Genomic DNA, 17,225 nt, shown 5'->3' on the forward strand with positions numbered 1-17,225 from the left:
TATACATGAAGAAACGCAACTATGTATGTTCCAATTTAAAAATACAAGGAATGCGCAGAAAGGGGGAGGAATCAAGTAGTCGGCGCAAACACATCGGCCTTATCATTGCTATTTAATCAGGTGACATCCTCACAGGGAAAAAAGAATTTTTGAGTTGTTTTTATTAGAGGTACAGTAATTAAAATAAGATCCATTGATCTTTGCCTCCTGCAAACTGAAAAAACCGCTAACAGCAGCAGATAATGGGTGTGAAAACCTAAATAAGTTTAAATTAAATGTAACACATGCACTTAAGACAATTTCCCAAAGACAATAAAATTTTCCTGGGTTGTTCCCCCCCCCCCCCAGCTATAGATCCAGGTCTGACATTCCAATAATTGCCTAGTTTTGGGAAACTGAAGCACCGTGTACACATTTATGCACTACTTGTGATTAACCGCTAGAATAAGAGTTCCACCATAACAGTGTTACACTCCTGTAAGAAAAAGCATGTGATTTACAAAAATTGCATACCACTTAATAAAAAAGTCTCTGTACGTGGTTTCCATTTTTAAATAAAACACTTCAATAATTTTCCCTAAAAACTAGATAAAAACCAAGACAAAGAAGAGCAAAACTACATATCACAAATAAAGCAGATCAATGTAAAAAACCCAGAAAAAACAACAACCCAGAGGCCGATCATGCAGTTGACGGACTTGGGTCATAATATAATTTGAACAGACACAACTCACATATGGCTCTCTCTGTTTAAAACTGTGATGGGAAAGAGCGGCTCAAATATCCCTGGTAATGGTAGTTTTGTGAAAGGCACCATTATAAAATTGTCTGCAGCTCACCAGGATACGATCTTCAAACTTCTTCAGAGAAAGTCATGGCAGTTAAACTTGCATAAAGCCAGAATGAAGTTGCAGTGTAGATGCGGCCATCCATTCTTGCTGCAATCCTAATCCCACACTAGCCTAGGACTTTAGTAAAACTGATCATATATATATCCTGTACATGGATTCATGACAGGGGCTGGAGTGTTCATTTGGATTACAGACACAACTCCATCTGCTCACCTCAGATAACCTACGGGCACATTTGGAATTTGGAGAAAGTGCCAGGGGTAACAACCCTCCAAGCTGACTCTTCTTCCCCCAAACAAGCAGAGCGATTTTTTCCATGGGATCTGGGTAAAAGCGAGATGCAGTAGAATTGAACTGGGTCCTGTTAAATGAGCATGGCTTTTGGAAAACTGCCACCAAAGTAAACCTCGTGTTGGTGTTGTACGGGCTGCACAACAGAAAAACTACAGATCCAGTACTTGCCAGCACCATCCCTCAGTCTCTAAAGATCACAGATTACCCTTGCCAGGTCCATAAAGGAAGAGAGGAAAGGCTGGCATCCAAACATAAATGAATGAAGGGGGGAAGGGGGGCATTCTCAGCCTTCTAAGAAACATCACTTGTAATCTTGCATAAACAGGTATTAGTGGGCACACCTGTGCCTGCAGGTGCCATGTTGGCAACCCTCACTGTAACATAGTGCAGCAGATTTTCATGTTTTTCATTCAGACATCCACCCTGCCAGGGATGTCAACTTGAATAAAATATTGGGGAGGGGGCTAGGTCAGCCCCACCCCACATAATCGATCACATGGCATGGCACATGCACACCATTTGAATGGCAATGCACATTAACTTTGGGGATGGCCCCCTCAAATATTTTATGGGGGTGGCTGAAGGGCCCTCGGACCCTAGGAGTTGGCTGCTACCACCATGAGATATGCCTGACTGGAATCCAAAAGGACAATACAACCAGCTGTGAGCACCCAAGGAGCCTGCGAGTTCCTATTTCTCAAAAAGCAACACACCCACACACCCAAATATATTAATGGCACATAGCAACCTGCTCTTAAAAGGAGTTCCTGATATAACATGCAAGCCTTCTGTTAAAAAAATAAATAAAATTAAACCCATAAGTTAAAAGTAGCAATCTGGATGCCAGTCATCATTCATAAAGATTAAAAAGCCAGCTTTGCAAATAAGCTCACAAGAGCCACTGACTAGCCCATGAAAGCAATCAAGCCACAATAACAAAAAGGACACTGTGCCTGACTGCGTATACTTGTGTGAAGAGCAACCCTATGCATTTTGACGTCCATTGAGTTAAATGGGACTTCCTTGGGAGTAACTGTGCATGGAACTGCAGCCCTATTCACACACCAATGTAACATGCGGTATGCGTTCCTCGCACCCTGACAACTCTCCAATTTTTACTCATCAGAGGAACCAGGCAAGTGTCTATAGAGCAGGTGTGGGGTAAACTTTGGCCCTCCAGATGTTGCTGAACTACAATTCCCATCAGCCCCAGCAAGTAGAGCTAACGGCCAGAGGTCAAAGTGGAAAGAGGCCAACACATGCAACTCTTGCCTTTGCATGGGAGGACATGTTCAAGCCCCGCAAAAACCAGAGGTTCCTACACTTACTCTGCCCCCATCTTTCCATCCAGCCAAGCAACAGGCATCGCCGCAGATATGGCACATTCCATCCAAGCAAAAGCACTCAAGGAGGTCATTGGCCCAGGCCAATTCCCGCTTTAAAGGCAAAGTTGAACAACTGTTGCTTTTTTATTTTCAAAGGAAGAAAGGCCATTGTTCCTTTGACCCAGCATGCCTTGCTGTAACCAGTGGTCTTTTGTGCCAGGCACAATCTACTTTAATTAAGTCTGCAAAAAACGGCTCCTCCATTTTGTCTCAAGGCTGGTAGCTGAATGCAGAGTTGGGCTTCCAACAAGCCTAGCAACATCTCTCTCCCCACCCTGCTCAATTATTGCTTAACATCTAAACTGAAGATTCCCAGTGCGCTTAAAAGCTTGGCCACCACCTTGTGATTTTTGGATGGTCCTAATAAAGGCATTATTGTTTTGCTATTCAAATTTGGAACTTGTGTGTTTGCTTCCCCAGTGTTAGAGGGGGAGCTTAAACCCCATCAGCACAGATTATTAACAGTTCTTGTAGGCTTCCGGAAAAGCTAGCAGGATTTCACATCGCTTTGCACGGCTGGTTTCTCTTAACAAATGCTCTCCGCGCCGAGCCAAAGCTTAGTTAATATAAAATTATAGGAGACAAGCTCAATTTCTGTACTGCCACAATTCAATTGCACCAAGAACTTCAGTTCTTGGATTTGCTGTGTCAGTTTGAAAAGCTAATTGTTTATTCTGCTTGAATGGCCATTTAGCAATAAGGTGGGTGTTCTGGAATGCTCCAGTCCGAAATCCTATGCACATATTTGCGAGACAACTTGAGGAGCCATTTTGTTCTGGAACATTCTTAGGCAGGTATTACAGGGCAGAAGTTAATCATTTTGACACCAGCGTTCTTAAGGCACTTTTAATGCACATGTTGTCAAGCATCTTGTATCCATCACACTTCTAATTATCCCTCAGGTGGCAGCTGATTTCCCCCCGCAACCAAATGTTTTCTCCTCTGTTTTATATCAACGCTTAAAATTGACAGTTTTGGACTCTCCATTCACAGCATATCTTTCAATACCCTTTAATGCACAAACTCTGCAAGGAATTATATCCGAAATTACATTATTAAAGAACACTGTAGTATTGAGAGCCTGTAGAAAATTAAATCCTGACAAACAAAGCTTCTGCTTCTGCTTTTGCCAAGTGAATTCTGAGAACTTCCTGTCCTCCCCAAAGGAACAAAAAAGACAAATGCTGAGAATTCTAGCTAAAGCTAACCATGATGCAGGCTGTAACGGACTAATACCTGTTTTTTCCACATGGTACCCATTCCTTTCAGTGCACCAGAGTCCGTTATATACCCCACATTCTAAAAAGGAGCTCTAGTGGCAGGGAATAATTATGATTGTATGTAGCCGCTTAGGTTTTTAACTGCCTGATCCTAAACATTTACAAATCGTTAGACCCACTGTGTTTAGCAAGGCTTGCTCCCAAGCAAGTCCCCAGTTACAAGGCCATAATAAAAGTTCAGTTTTATCATCTCAATGCAGGATTGGAGAGAGAGAGAGAGAGAGAGAGAGAGAGAGAGAGAGAGAGAGAGAGAGATCTACTGTGATATTTTATCAGTACAGTATCACCCATTGAAATAGACTCTCTCCAAAATTAACTTGGTCAAATGGTCCTTACAGGTTCAACCCACACGCATTAGCTTATCTGAATCTCTGTCTCATTCAGTTCTCCATCCATGCCTAGATTTTGAAAATATTACAGGAACGTATAATTGTAGTTCCCACTGCTATCAACAGAATTCTCAGTTTTACTAGCCTCTGAATAATCTCCTTCCTCCGCCCCAAACATTGCACACCACTCAAATAGCTTACCTTAACTTCACTAAGAATGAAGCATAAGTGATTCCTCTTTTAGTAACATATCCTACAAATCAGAACCCAGTTAATGAATGTCTCTTTGCTACCCAGTGATCATTGTCAAAGTAAGCTCAAGCCTTTTAAGTTTCTTCTGCTCTGTATTTTTTCCTACAATGCCCACCATCATAAATACACGTCCAAAAATGTCACCATTCTATGGCTTTAGTGTGGTTTTCTACACACAGCTGAACAGAATTTAGGGGTCATTCTGCGCCACTCCTCCAAGTTTCCACAGGGTATCCATTTTCATCATTAGTGGCAGGGAGGGGGAGAAGTAACTTGATGAAAGGAAATGTTTTTGCTTAACCAAGGACAAACTTGAGTCTCTGAGAAGGACACATTCACTGGGCGTTACCTCGACATACTGGTTTGTTCCACAGCAGCCAATTTTGCTGGCAAAAAGTAGTCTTTGCCTATCTCTAGCTTCACTGTGGAGCCAGCAATTGTGCAGTCCAGACAGAGCAATCACGATATACAATATTGGCAAAAAGTCTCGCTGACACACCCATTCTTGCACATCCCTGGATTTTCACCCATTCCCCTGGCAGATATGGCTTTCCAAACAGATTAATAACCAAACTGTCAACCCTTAATAACAGTTTCCTTTGCCAAAAAGTAAGCATCCTGATGTAACCTGGTCTTTTTAAATCTATAACTTTCAGCACAATCCAATACAAATCTACTCAACATAACTTCCACTGAATTCAATGGGGGTTATTTCCAAATAACAAGGCTAGGGCTATAGCCTCAAGCTAGGAAACAAGCCCCATTGAGCTCAGAGGGATATATTTTGAATAGATACATATTGGATCGCATAGTTAGTACTCCCTGGTGCCTCCTTAGTCATAATTCATCTTAACTGCCTAATTCCACCCCCACCCTGCATTTGAAAGCTCTCCTTTTTCGGTTCCATCTGTATTTCTCATTTTTTTTGACACACACAGTTCTGTAGCATATGAAAAACCCAATTGCCCATATCTGGCCTCATTAAGAGGGGAATATTTCCTCCTTCCATTTCCTAAACACAGAGATCAATATGTTAATAAAAAACCAAATATCATTTTTTTAAAAGGTCAAGTAATCCTAAAATGCATGTGCAACACACCAGGCAGGCAAGGGGGGGGGAATAACCCATATCCATGTACATAAATGTTTTTGTTTCATGTGGTTAGAGCGCATGAAATATCCCTCTCCATTTTTAAATATCGCATGACAATAAAGTTCTACAACCAAGCCACTCACACTTGCTTTCCTGTGATATTTAGCAAACAAAGGTCTATCTTTTTAAAAACAAAAAACAATATTTTTGTTTAAAATAATAATAATCTAAGGATCTCGTGGCTTCTGTAGGATGCTGTTCAGCAGCGCAATATCCCATCTTTTATCTTCTCATATATCCTTTGAGCCAAGCACCCCGTTCCCCAAAGCCACGCTCGTTTCAGGAGCCCTGCGCCACCCTCCGCAAAAACCAAGCTCTGAAACCAACGGGAAAGCCCTGCAAGATATGGGCCAGGGCAGTGCACCCAGCACAGCAGCATCTTCCACCTGCCCGCCGCGGAGAAGGCAAGCAGAGGTCTCTCTCCCCACGCAGCACCAAGCGAAGCTGCCGCTGGACCGACTCACCTGTTCATGAAGGCGGTGGCTGCACAGCTACCGGGACTCCCTCTCTCCGCCGCCGGCGCCCGCAGCTTCTGAGGCTTAGCGGCCACAGATCGCGCAGGGGAGGGGCTGCGGTGTCACATACCAGACACTACCATTCCCTCCTTACTTATGGGGGGGGGGAGCGAGGGGCGGCGCGCCTGGCGATCAGGTGACAACAGCACTGCGCCCTACACTGCAGTGCCGGGTGGTTCCCCCAACGTGGGGGGGGGGCGGGGGCGGGAGGAGGAGGAAAAAGAACACTCAGCTCCGCCGCGTTCGGCATTGGAACTCCCCGGGTTTATTAGCATTCCAGAACGGGGAGGGCGGCGGCGGCGGCGGCGGCGGCAGCAGCTGCATGTGACTGCGCCTCTGCCCGCTTGGCTGCCTCTCCCAGGCGATTTGCGTGGATTCCGGCTCCTTCCATTGATCGTCCGCCTCTCGCCTTTCCCGTATATATATATCCTTTCGCGCATGGTGGGGGAGGCGGGGTGGGGTGAGCCCGGGATTCGGATGCCATTGGAAGACGGGTGGCGATCCTTGCTGGCTGCACAGCTCTCCCTCTCTGCGGGCAAACGGCGGCGTCTCCGTCAGGGAGAAAGGCCCAGATTTTCTATATATTATTAAAAAAAAAAGTATGGGGTGGGGTGGGAGGACCGCATGACGCGCGCGTGCCGGGGAAGGCTACCCGAGACGCGTGTCAGGTTCCCTCCCCTCCTCCCTTTCCGTTGAACATCTTGCAAGACGTTGCAGACTCTCCCCCACGCCCGTCTACCAGGGTTTTGTTTTTTAAAACATCATCGTTAATTTGTATGCGATTTGCCCAAATAGGTGGCCTGGAAAGCTAAACCACGTAGGCGGGGGGGAGGGGGAAGCCGGTTTTGACAGCAGTTGCCGGGGGTGCGTGTGTTCCTTCCTACTTGAGCCACTTGTCGGCTGCATGGAAGTGGGCGTGGTCCCGATGCTTTAAAAACCAGCTCCCCCACCCCCCAACATATTTAATATCTTTAAATCATAGTTCTAATCGGGAGACTGCGAAGTTCGTAATGCACACACTTACTTAGGAGTAAGCCTCGTTGAATTGAACGGGAGCTTGCTTCCGAGTAGGCGCGCGTAGCTCGGGGTTGCATATCTCTACTTGATGGAAGAAATGTGCTTTCCGAGCGCGCTGTGCTGCCCTCCTTGGTCGCAGCGAAGACGAACCAGCGACTGGGAAACATCCATTTCCCAGCATTGCGCATTAGATTGGTTTCGTTGCAGCGGTTGTGCCAGAAGCAGCAGAGCTATCAAACCACTGGCAGTGGCTGGAGTTGAAAATTGCATTTAAAAATCGTTAGTATAATTTGCTCTTATTTCCTGTGCTTGCACAGCAAGAGGTCCTAAGGAGTACAAAAGTGATAATTATTTCTGCAAATCCATATGCTGCCTTCTTTCATCTTTCCAGCATGTCAGACCCCATACACAAGGTTCTGCGGTTCCCTCCCTCACCTTGGAGTACAAAAGGCAAATTCAGAAATGATGTTACAGATAGGTAGCCGTGTTGGTCTGCCATAGTCAAAACAAAACAAATTTCCTTCCAGTAGCACCTTAAAGACCAACTAAGTTATTTCTTGGTATGAGCTTTCGTGTGCATGCACACTTCTTCAGATACGTGTGCATGCACACTTCTTCAGGTATCTGAAGAAGTGTGCATGCACACGAAAGCTCATACCAAGAAATAACTTAGTTGGTCTTTAAGGTGCTACTGGAAGGAAATTTGTTTTGTTCAGAAACGATGGTCAGAAGTCATGTTCACACCATAGGTTCTTTATTGGCAAGGATGTTTTTCTGTCTTGATTTCAGTCGAATGTGACTCTAATAATGCCTCACCCGAAGATAAATAAACAGGTTTATCATTGCAGTTTGGAAGGCAATAGATGTCCTACACAATTATAAAGAACAATGCAACTCTAGCGGGTGCAGTTAATGGCATCTAGTAGATGGCTGTCATTTTTGAGATCTCTGATCTCTCCACTCACCAAGCCTGATCCTTTGTGTATGGGGAAATTAATTTCTTTTCCATTTTGGTATTTTAAATAAGATTACTCATATGCAGAGAGTGCTTTTCTGCTCGGAAGGTTGAGCCTTTGGCCTTTAATGTGTGTGGTAATAAAACTCCGAAGGCTTAGTGTACAAGCTGTCAATTGTGAGACCTGGGTGAGGCCAATGGTGACAACAATCAGCAGTGATGGTAATGCACTCTGCACATACTCATCCGCTTTTCATTATTCCATCACATGCTCCAGGGCTGGGCCAGGCCATTGCAAATGGGCTCTGGGGCTTTTACCTGGCTCAGATTGTTCCCTGTGGCAAGCATGATGATGATAACACAAAATTCATTCTGATTTCACACAACGTAATGCATATGTGGATACTGGCAAAGGAAACCAGGTGCACATTTGCAAAGCTAGGCAGGGTCCGCTAGGTTTTTTTTTTACTGGTTTTAACACCAGGAACTGCACCATGATTCAGAACCTTGCCTTCAGGTATCGTGGCCCCATTCACATAACAAAATGTGGGTTCTAGAATGTGGAGAAAGCAGGCTGCCAAATAATGGCTGGATACCATGCACGTTTAACTATGTTCAGGGAGGCTTATCCCAGGAAAGTGTGCATAACCGCACAGTGCAATCCTCTACTTGCCTAGCCTACGCAGGAGAAAGCCCTGTTGAGTTCCATGGGATTCACTTCCAGCTATTACTTAGGACTGCAACTTGGAATTGTCATTCTGAAAACGTTGCAGTTGAAATGCCACGTGGTCCCGTCTTATCTACAGTTCGCCGAAGGCCCTGCTAGCAACGACGATGGCGATGCAGCAGCAGCAGACATACAAATCAAATGAAAAAGGAGGCGGAGGGCCGAATCGCTTGGACCTTCGGGTGGCATCTTTTCAGCCGACCCCAAGACAAGCTGGGCCTGCCGGGTGGAGGCCCGGAGGCGCCCACGTGGCGGTGCGCATCGCTGGGGCCTGCGACAAGGCGTCCTTCTGTGTGTGGGTGGGTGGGTGTATGCATGCGTGCGTCTGCCGGCGTCGTTTTCAAACTGCCCAGGATGGTCAATCGAGCGAGGAGGAAGTGTGAAACAAATGGCCAAGATCTGTCATTGCTCCGCATGCCCTGCGGCCTTTCCGTTTATTAGATTAACCCCCCCCCCCCTTCTCCGGTCTGGCGCGCGCGGCCTCCGCTGGAGAGGTTGCAGAGTGTGTCTCCATCCGGCATATCCTTTGCAAAACCCTTCCGCTGGGTTTGTAGCTGAGCTGGCCCCCCAGCCAACCTGCGGGTGGTGGGGGGTGGAGAGAGAGAGAGAGAGAGAGAGAGAGAGAGAGAGAGAAGGAAGGAAGGAAGGAAGGAAGGAAGGTATAGATCGACGGACCTGATAGGAGACTCGTCGCTCTCCCCTCTGGAGCGCGAAAGGCCTAAGTGGGCGCACGCTGGCGCCGCGCGACGAAGGCGCACGGTTATAAGTAAAGGTCACGTTAAAACAATTGGAGCTGGCGGTGCAAGGAGGGATACGGTGAACGCCTGACTTGGAGCGCGCATGCTGGGGTGCGGGGTGGGACGGGTGCGCGCTTGACTATTAATCATCCGTAAAGATAATTGCTTTTCCTATCTGAAGAAAATGCAGCCTCTCAGCCCTATATGGCATTAAACCTGCGTTTCCCCTCTTTGTCTTCCTCGTGGAAAAGAAATTGGACGCTGCAAAAATACGTCTCCTGACGCTGAATTTTAATACCCGGTGTATCAGTCACACGTCCTCCATTTGCGCCAATGTATAAATACCATGACTTGTATATTAATGCTTTTATCAATATGTTTTTGTTCGCTTTTTATGGGACCATCATGTCTATGGCCGGTAAAGCTCTTCTTCAGACCAATTAAAAGCACCCCGGACTGGATGATTATATTAGTACTTGGTGTGGGGCGATCGATATTTAATTGCTTAAGCAAATAACAACAGTCTTTTTTTTCATGCTGAACATATAGCAGGGGGTGTAATGACTTTTTGCCCCTGCTGCCTAGATATTTATGGGGAACGCATCTCTTTCTGCTTCCGCAAAATGGAGCCGCCACCGAGCACGCAAATTGCGAGAAAAGTTTCTGCGCGATCTCGGAGGCGCGGCCCGTGATCCTCGTGGGACTTTTTTTACTGAGTGGAAAAGGCCAAGCAAGGGAGAACATGAGCTGCACACGTAGGAGGAGAAACCAGCGGGTAGTCCTGAGTCTTTTAAACCAAGGGAAATTGTGCAGGAACGCCGCCGTTTATTTCAGTGGGGTGGGGGCTTGCGCAGGAGAACTTCCCGCTGCATTTAGGCGGATGATCCTGTATCTTTGTACGTCCGTCCTTCCGTGCTCAAAAAAAAACAACAAAAAAAACAACCAACGAGGAAAGGCATTTGCCATTTTATTATATAATATAATTATATCTATATCTACCTACCTATCTAAAACAACAATAAAGACACACAATGACCGCGTTCAAAAAACCACGTTGGTGTTTTCAAGATTCCGTTAGAATATACTGATGGAAAATAGGAGTTTAGAGTATGGCTGGACTTACTTCCGTTTTAAATGAAATCAATACGTGATGACGAGTCAACATTATTAGTGATTGAGGCCAGTTCCTAATCAGAAGTAAACACTGACCGACGAATCAATAAAGGGGACTTTTAGAGAAATTCCGAAACCTCAGCAGCTATTAAAGAGACTTTTAGAAAACTAGGGAATTCGAGACTATTGACCGTCAGTATATTTCGGAACAATTGTTTTTAATAATAGCAACTTAACCTTCGCGCTACATAAGTAAAAATCTAAAATATTTTTATCTTGATTAATAAAAAGGAACGCATAGAAATAGTACAGATAGCCAGCATATGAGAAGCCTTTGTTTGGGTTACTGATGTAAGATTAAAAATAAATACGTGCAGGGACATAACCCAACAGTGTAGCTAGTGGTAAATCCCAAAACGACCCAGACATCTGAAAATTGTAGTTCGTTTCGACAGCATTGGGCTGAAAACAAATACTCAGAGCTAAGTGTTTCTGATCTATGAAGACATCACGATCTAGCTTCGTTCTGATCTCTCTGAATGACAGCAGAGATTGGGTCTGGCCGTAATACTTGGATAAATTGGGGCTGCAAATTCCCCCGCTTTCCACATAAAGTTCAAAAACAAGACAGGCAGAAGTCCAAGGGGAACCACAACATGCTGATTCAGGCATATATTGATGTGGTCTGATTGGGTTGGATCCTGGAAGGGCCAGCTGGCGAGAAATGAACGCGCGGGCGTGTTACAGTATTTGCAAAGAAAAGTATGTGTGGCAATACCTAGTACAGTATCGCCCGATCAATCAATCACTTTATAATCCGTTCGTGCAGAGATGGGCACAAGCCTATTTCCCCACCTTTTTGAAAGGAGAGAATCCATTAGTTAACAATACTGTACCAGTAATAACGCTAAAATTATTTTTTCCCTCCCCGAAAACGCCCAGACTCACTTTGAACCGCACCTTCATCTTACCTGTTTATATATTCAGGGTGTTTTAGTTAGTTTGTTTTTAAGAAAAATGAAACGATTCTGTTCAAAGCAGCGAGAAAGCGTCGCATTGCTTAAATGGGGGCGGTTATAAGCCATCAGATCTGATGGCAACAAATCTTTTAAACAAGCCATCCAGTCTCAAAATGCCAGTCATTGAAAAAAATAAGACTACCGAGGGTTTGCAATCCGACACACGCAATGAATGACCTGCAGAGTCTGCTACACAAACCTTCCCTCTGCTTTGTTTTGTTTTATAGCAGCTACACAGTTTGGTCTATTAATTTTAAACGCTAACAGTGTGCAGGCAAGTATTTTTGCTTCATTCTACACCAAACCCATGCCTTGTTCTGCTGGTGCCGATTGCTTAAATGCGCTTTTTAAAAGGATCGTTTCCAGCAGGCAATGCAAAGTGTTGCATCCCCCCCCCCTACCGCCTTCTTTCAGAGCAAACGTTCTGCAGCAGGATGCTATTGTGTTACTTTTTTTTATTATCGTTGAAGCGCTAGCAAACCTCGCGCCTCGCCTGCTTGCCTTGTGCTAGAGCCACGCCCTGGCAGCCCTCGAAAGGCGTCACCAAAACCCCACACCAGCCCCGTCGCAGGCGTTTGAAGTGTGATGGGGGCATGAGTCCTGTAAAAGAATCCTCATCAAAACAGACCCTCCAAAGTCTCTGCTCTCCGGATCTGTCCGGATGAAGGGGATAGGACTCCTCCGCACCCCCCTCCCCGAAAACTTTTTACTACCGCTTTCCGCTTTCAAGTCAAGCCCTTTTGAAGTTCAAACGCCCAATTTGCACCTCCTCGGCTTAGACATCCTATAACAGAGGAGTTCCTCCACCCCACCTCCGCTTTTTATTAGAAATGCAGTCAGATCGTGATAGGATTTATTATTTGAGCTGTTTTCAGGCTATGTGACTTGAGAGGAGATGCGATAGCCAACTTCAAATATGGCAAGGGCCGTCCAGTCGAAGATGGAGCAAGCTTGTTTTCTCCTGCTCTGGAAGGTAGGACTCAAACCAACGCAGTCAAGTTGCAAGATAGGAGATTCCGACAAAACATCATGAAGAACTGTGTGGGCAGTAAGAGCTGTTGGTCAGTGGGAACAGCTCAAATCTCCCTTGGGAGATTGTGGACTTTTCCTTCCTTGGGAGTTTTCAAGCAGAGGTCGGATGGCCATCTGTCATGGATGCTTCAGCTGAGATTCCTGCATTGCAGGGGGCTCAACTCTTGGGGGTCCCTTCCAACTCTACAATTCTATGATGGACAGGAGCCACCAAATCATTTGAAGAGAAAAAGAATGGAAGAGAGGAGGGAAGTATGTGGCGCTGAAAGAGAGAATGTGAGAAAAGTCCACACCACTCATAGGAAAAGAGGCAGGGGAATTCTGGTGTGCTTTGATGCAACATCTTTCTGAATACTGATGTTCTTGGGTGCCATCAGTGCCCTGTTCCAAGGTCCTCAATTTGCAGAGTGCAGTCAGTGGGTAAGGTTGCACTCCAGTGCGAGGTAGAAGTAAATCTCATTCAGTGGAGCTTGCTTCTGCGTATAGTTACGTAGGTTAGATAGAATAAGGCTGCATGCATGGGATGGATCAAATAGAGTAGCATTTGTTGTATTAGTCCATAGACCATAGCAGAAGGCTGCCTGAGAACTCTGATTCAAATCCCACTGGCAGGACTATCCCAAACATGTCTGCTCAGAAACAAATCCCATTGAGTTCATTGGGGCTTACTCCCAGCTAAGTGAATATAATACTCCAGCTTCTGTAATGAACTCACTAGGTGGCCTCAGACAAAGCCACTACCTGGGAAGGATCATAACTCAGTGGTAAAGCACCCGGTTTGCATGCAGAAGGTCCCAGGTTCAATTCCTGGTGTCCCCAGGTAGGCTGGGAGAGACTCCTGCCTGAAACCCTGGCAGAGAGATGCTGCCAGTCAGTGTTGACAATATTGAACTAGATGGACCAATGGAATGACTAAGGAAGATTCCTATATTCCCAACTCTTCACGAGGCAGGGATGTTGTACAAAGCAGCGAGTGAGGGGAGTGTGGGGAAAGCACAACAGCCAGGCTGGAGTCATGGGGTCTGCATTTGAACTCAGGTTGGGAGATTGCAAAGCAAAGGAAATACTGCTAGATGTTTGCAGGTATCAGGTTACAGCGAGGATTCTGGGAGGAAGCAGCAAAATCTGATCCCCGTTTTTAAAAACCATTTAAAAAAGACCAGCTGTAACTCAGACCTGTCTCATGTGGGTGGGATAACCAGTTTCCACTACAAAGGAATTCTGGGTTGTCCTCGGTTGATATTTTCGCTGGTGACCTCTTAATTTCCTTTCCCATCTTATTCCAATTAGGATCAAAATCAGCCTTCTTACTTCATACAGAGCCATGCTTTTGACATTAGCAACTACAATATCACGCTATTAATGGGAGCCCCCGCCCCCCATGACCACAGCAATTTTCACCAGCAGATGACTGCTAAGGGAGTAAATGACCAAAAAGGTTTTCCAGTAAGACTGATGAAGAATCAAATTACCAGCTCTATTATTTCACTCATGTTATCAATTTCTGCAGCTGAAGAGTAGCTTTAATTGCCAGCCGTGAAACTAGACAGGAATGCTGTGTGCCTGTATGTGGGGAACAAGAACAAATGTCTTGGTTTCTAGCATCGCAAGCCAAGCCTTGCCAGACTAGCCTTCTCTGCTAAAATTTAATTTACTAGACAGAGAAAATGCAGTTGGATTCAGCTTTAGAATTCAGCAAGGCATTCAGCCTAGCCCTGCTTGTCTGTCTCCTTGAATTAAAAGTAATTGCTATTAAGATGGAAGTACAGTTGGCTTAAAAACACACACACACCAAAATACCCTACCATTGGCTGACAACCACTGTGTCAGAAAAGAGCTCTCCAGCAAGATTCTGCAGAAATGAGATCCAAACTTGGTACCAATCACTCTTTTAATTAGGAAGGAGTATATCTGTCAGGTTCCTGCCCTCCCAAGATCTGCTGACCACTGCCCCATGTGGTGAGTTACAGTGGTGCATGTTCTCAGAGAAGTGTCAGGAACTGCTAACCATTGCCCAATGTGACAATGCCACTATAGTTTCTCAGGCAAGGACCTTCCAGATTGACTTTGCCCAGGCTGGCTCTTCTCCTCCTGAGCGGGAAGGAGTACAAGATCCTCCTTCTCCTTTGCTTGAACAACAAGCTAGCAACAACCTGAGCTCCTGCCTGTCTCTTGTTTCTGGTTTTGCTCTAAGGTTATGACTCTAATCTTGTTCTGCCGGTTCTGCATTTTGCCTCCATTTGGATTGTTCTTTGGGCCTGACTCCAAATTCCTGGCTCTAAGCTTGCTTCAGGTGGCTCAAGAGCAGGGTTGGCGCCTGTCTCCTTTATAATACAGGATTGTCCCGTATTTCAAGGCAAAATGCTACGTCCTGTATTGATACAGATTTGTCTTCTCTCTCTTGCACCTTTTGTCAAAAGGCCACAAACTTGTTTGCAATGTGGCAGATCTTAGGATCCAGTCCACACCCCAGCGCACATGATGTAGCACATATGCATCTGGGAAGGCATCTGAATGTGCAGCCGAATGCAGATAATATTTCTCAGCACTTCATTGTCCTGCTGTGTGAGGGAAGATTGCTTCAGCAACATTGCTCTCCCCTCCTGTCATTTCCAGCAAACGGTATTCAGACTGCCTCTGACAGTAGAAGTTCCTACCAGCCAAGCGCTTGTCGTCTTCCACCTTGGCCCTTGCTAATTTGTTTGGAGTCCTGTACAAACCCTAATATTGCAACCTTGAAGAGTATAAATGAGTCCTGGATTTTAAGCACCAAAGCAGTAGTTTAATTGGTGTGGGATTTTTTTTTCCTGGGGGGCGGGCAGGGGAATTACATGCAGGGCTCACAGCACCCATGACCTTTACAATAGATAAGGTTGCCTTTACAGCCTTCTCAGAGAATCACTTTGAACATTACTTGTGTGAGTGCAGCAAGTAGGTATGTTATACAAGTAAGTGAACTACGCATGCAGCAAAATGAGCTGGTGGGATCCTGAGGTGCTAAAGAACTGTACTCCTACAGAATACAGAGGATCTACTATGAAGCTTAAGCTTCAGGGCGCCTAATCATGGAAGGGACCCAGAAGCAAATTTAGTCCCCATTGCTTAAAAATTGGGGATCTAGTAGACCCAATTTGAGTCTCACTACTCAAATCGATTAATTTTTTTACTGAGAGTCAGATGTTGTCAAGGTTGCCATGGAACAACCCCATTGAATAAGGCAACAGTGGTTACCCAGACCTTGTTGCTAGTTGCGAAGGGCCCCCCATGACGGTTTGACCTTCAGGGTCCCCAAAATGTAGGTTTGCTATTGATTAGGGGGTGCCATTTTTGAATGCTACTCAATGTTGAAACTGCATGCAAGCAGTACACAAACAGAGAGAAAGGTGTTCCTAGCGTGTCCTGCACCCTTGGGAAGGAGCTGTTTTGCCACCCCACCCCGGGGGGGGGGAAAGCACTTTACCCCCATTGTTCAGCCTGGACACTGAGGTCCAGCACTGAGGGCCTTCTGGCGGTTCCCTCACTGCAAGAAGTGAGGTTACAGAGACGCCTGCCCTGTGGAACGCCCTCCCAGCAGATGTCAAGGCAATAAACAACTACCATATTTTTTGCTCTATAAGACTCACTTTTTCCCTCCTAAAAAGTAAGGGGAAATGTGTGTGCGTCTTATGGAGCGAATGCAGGCTGTACAGCTATCCCAGAAGCCAGAACGGCAAGAGGGATTGCTGCTTTCACTGCACAGCGATCCCTCTTGCTATTCTGGCTTTTGAGCTTCAGAATATTTTTTTTCTTGTTTTCCTCCTCCGAAAACTAGGTGCATCTTGTGGTCTGGTGCGTCTTATAGAGCGAAAAATACGGTATTTTACTTTTAAAAGACAACTGAAGGTGGCCCTGTTTAGGGATGTTTTTAATGTCTGATGCTGTATTGTTTTTAATATTCGGTTGGAAGCCGCCCATCACAGTAGCCACATTAGAAATGACTAGATTTAATACAACTCAAGTACACAAAGCATCTGGAATGAAGGCAAGGCGAGGAGGAAGGGCAAAAAAACCCACACACCTTTGTGCTGCGGTGCAAGAAGGAAGCAAAGCTTCTCCTGTGTTTAATCTTGCTGAAACAGCAAATTGCCACACATATGTGTCATATACTCCATAGTTTAATGGGTGATTTTTGCATACACTCTCTGGGTCTGCACCCCCAACAGAAGCCAGCTTCACCAACCCCTAGGAACAGCTCTGCACACACACCAGGAGAGAGGTTCTAGTCCAGTGGGGACGCAGGTGGCGCTGTGGTCTAAACCACTGAGCCTCTTGGGTTTGCTGATCACAAGGTTGGCGGTTCAAAACCCCACGACAGGGTGAGCTCCCATTGCACTGTCCCGGCTCCTGCCAACCTAGCAGTTCAAAAGCACACCAGTGCAAGTAGATAAATAGGTACCACTGCGACGGGAAGGTAAATGGTGTTTCTGTGCGCTCTGGCTTCCGTCACGGTGTTCTGTTGCGCCAGAAGTGGTTTAGTCATGTTGACCACATGACCTGGAAAAGCTGTCTGCAGACAAGTGCCGGCTC

At 45.7% G+C, this 17,225-nt stretch overlaps 1 protein-coding gene and 1 long non-coding RNA gene across 7 annotated transcripts in view; one reads left to right on the forward strand and one right to left on the reverse strand.

The window, feature by feature from the left end:
- LOC310828447 overlaps window positions 1–6,145 on the reverse strand; it is a 100,970-nt gene extending 94,825 nt beyond the window's left edge. For all 6 annotated transcript variants that reach the window (XR_014556871.1, XR_014556872.1, XR_014556873.1 and 3 more), the window contains exon 1: window positions 6,009–6,145. This is a non-coding gene — a long non-coding RNA (uncharacterized lncRNA). The remainder of the gene's footprint in view (window positions 1–6,008) is intronic.
- LOC310828442 (uncharacterized protein) overlaps window positions 1–17,225 on the forward strand; it is a 104,231-nt gene that overhangs the window by 8,284 nt on the left and 78,722 nt on the right. The window lies entirely within an intron of this gene.

This window comes from Podarcis gaigeae (genome assembly GCF_964106915.1).
Source record: "Podarcis gaigeae genome assembly, chromosome: 12".
Taxonomy (NCBI): domain Eukaryota; kingdom Metazoa; phylum Chordata; class Lepidosauria; order Squamata; family Lacertidae; genus Podarcis; species Podarcis gaigeae.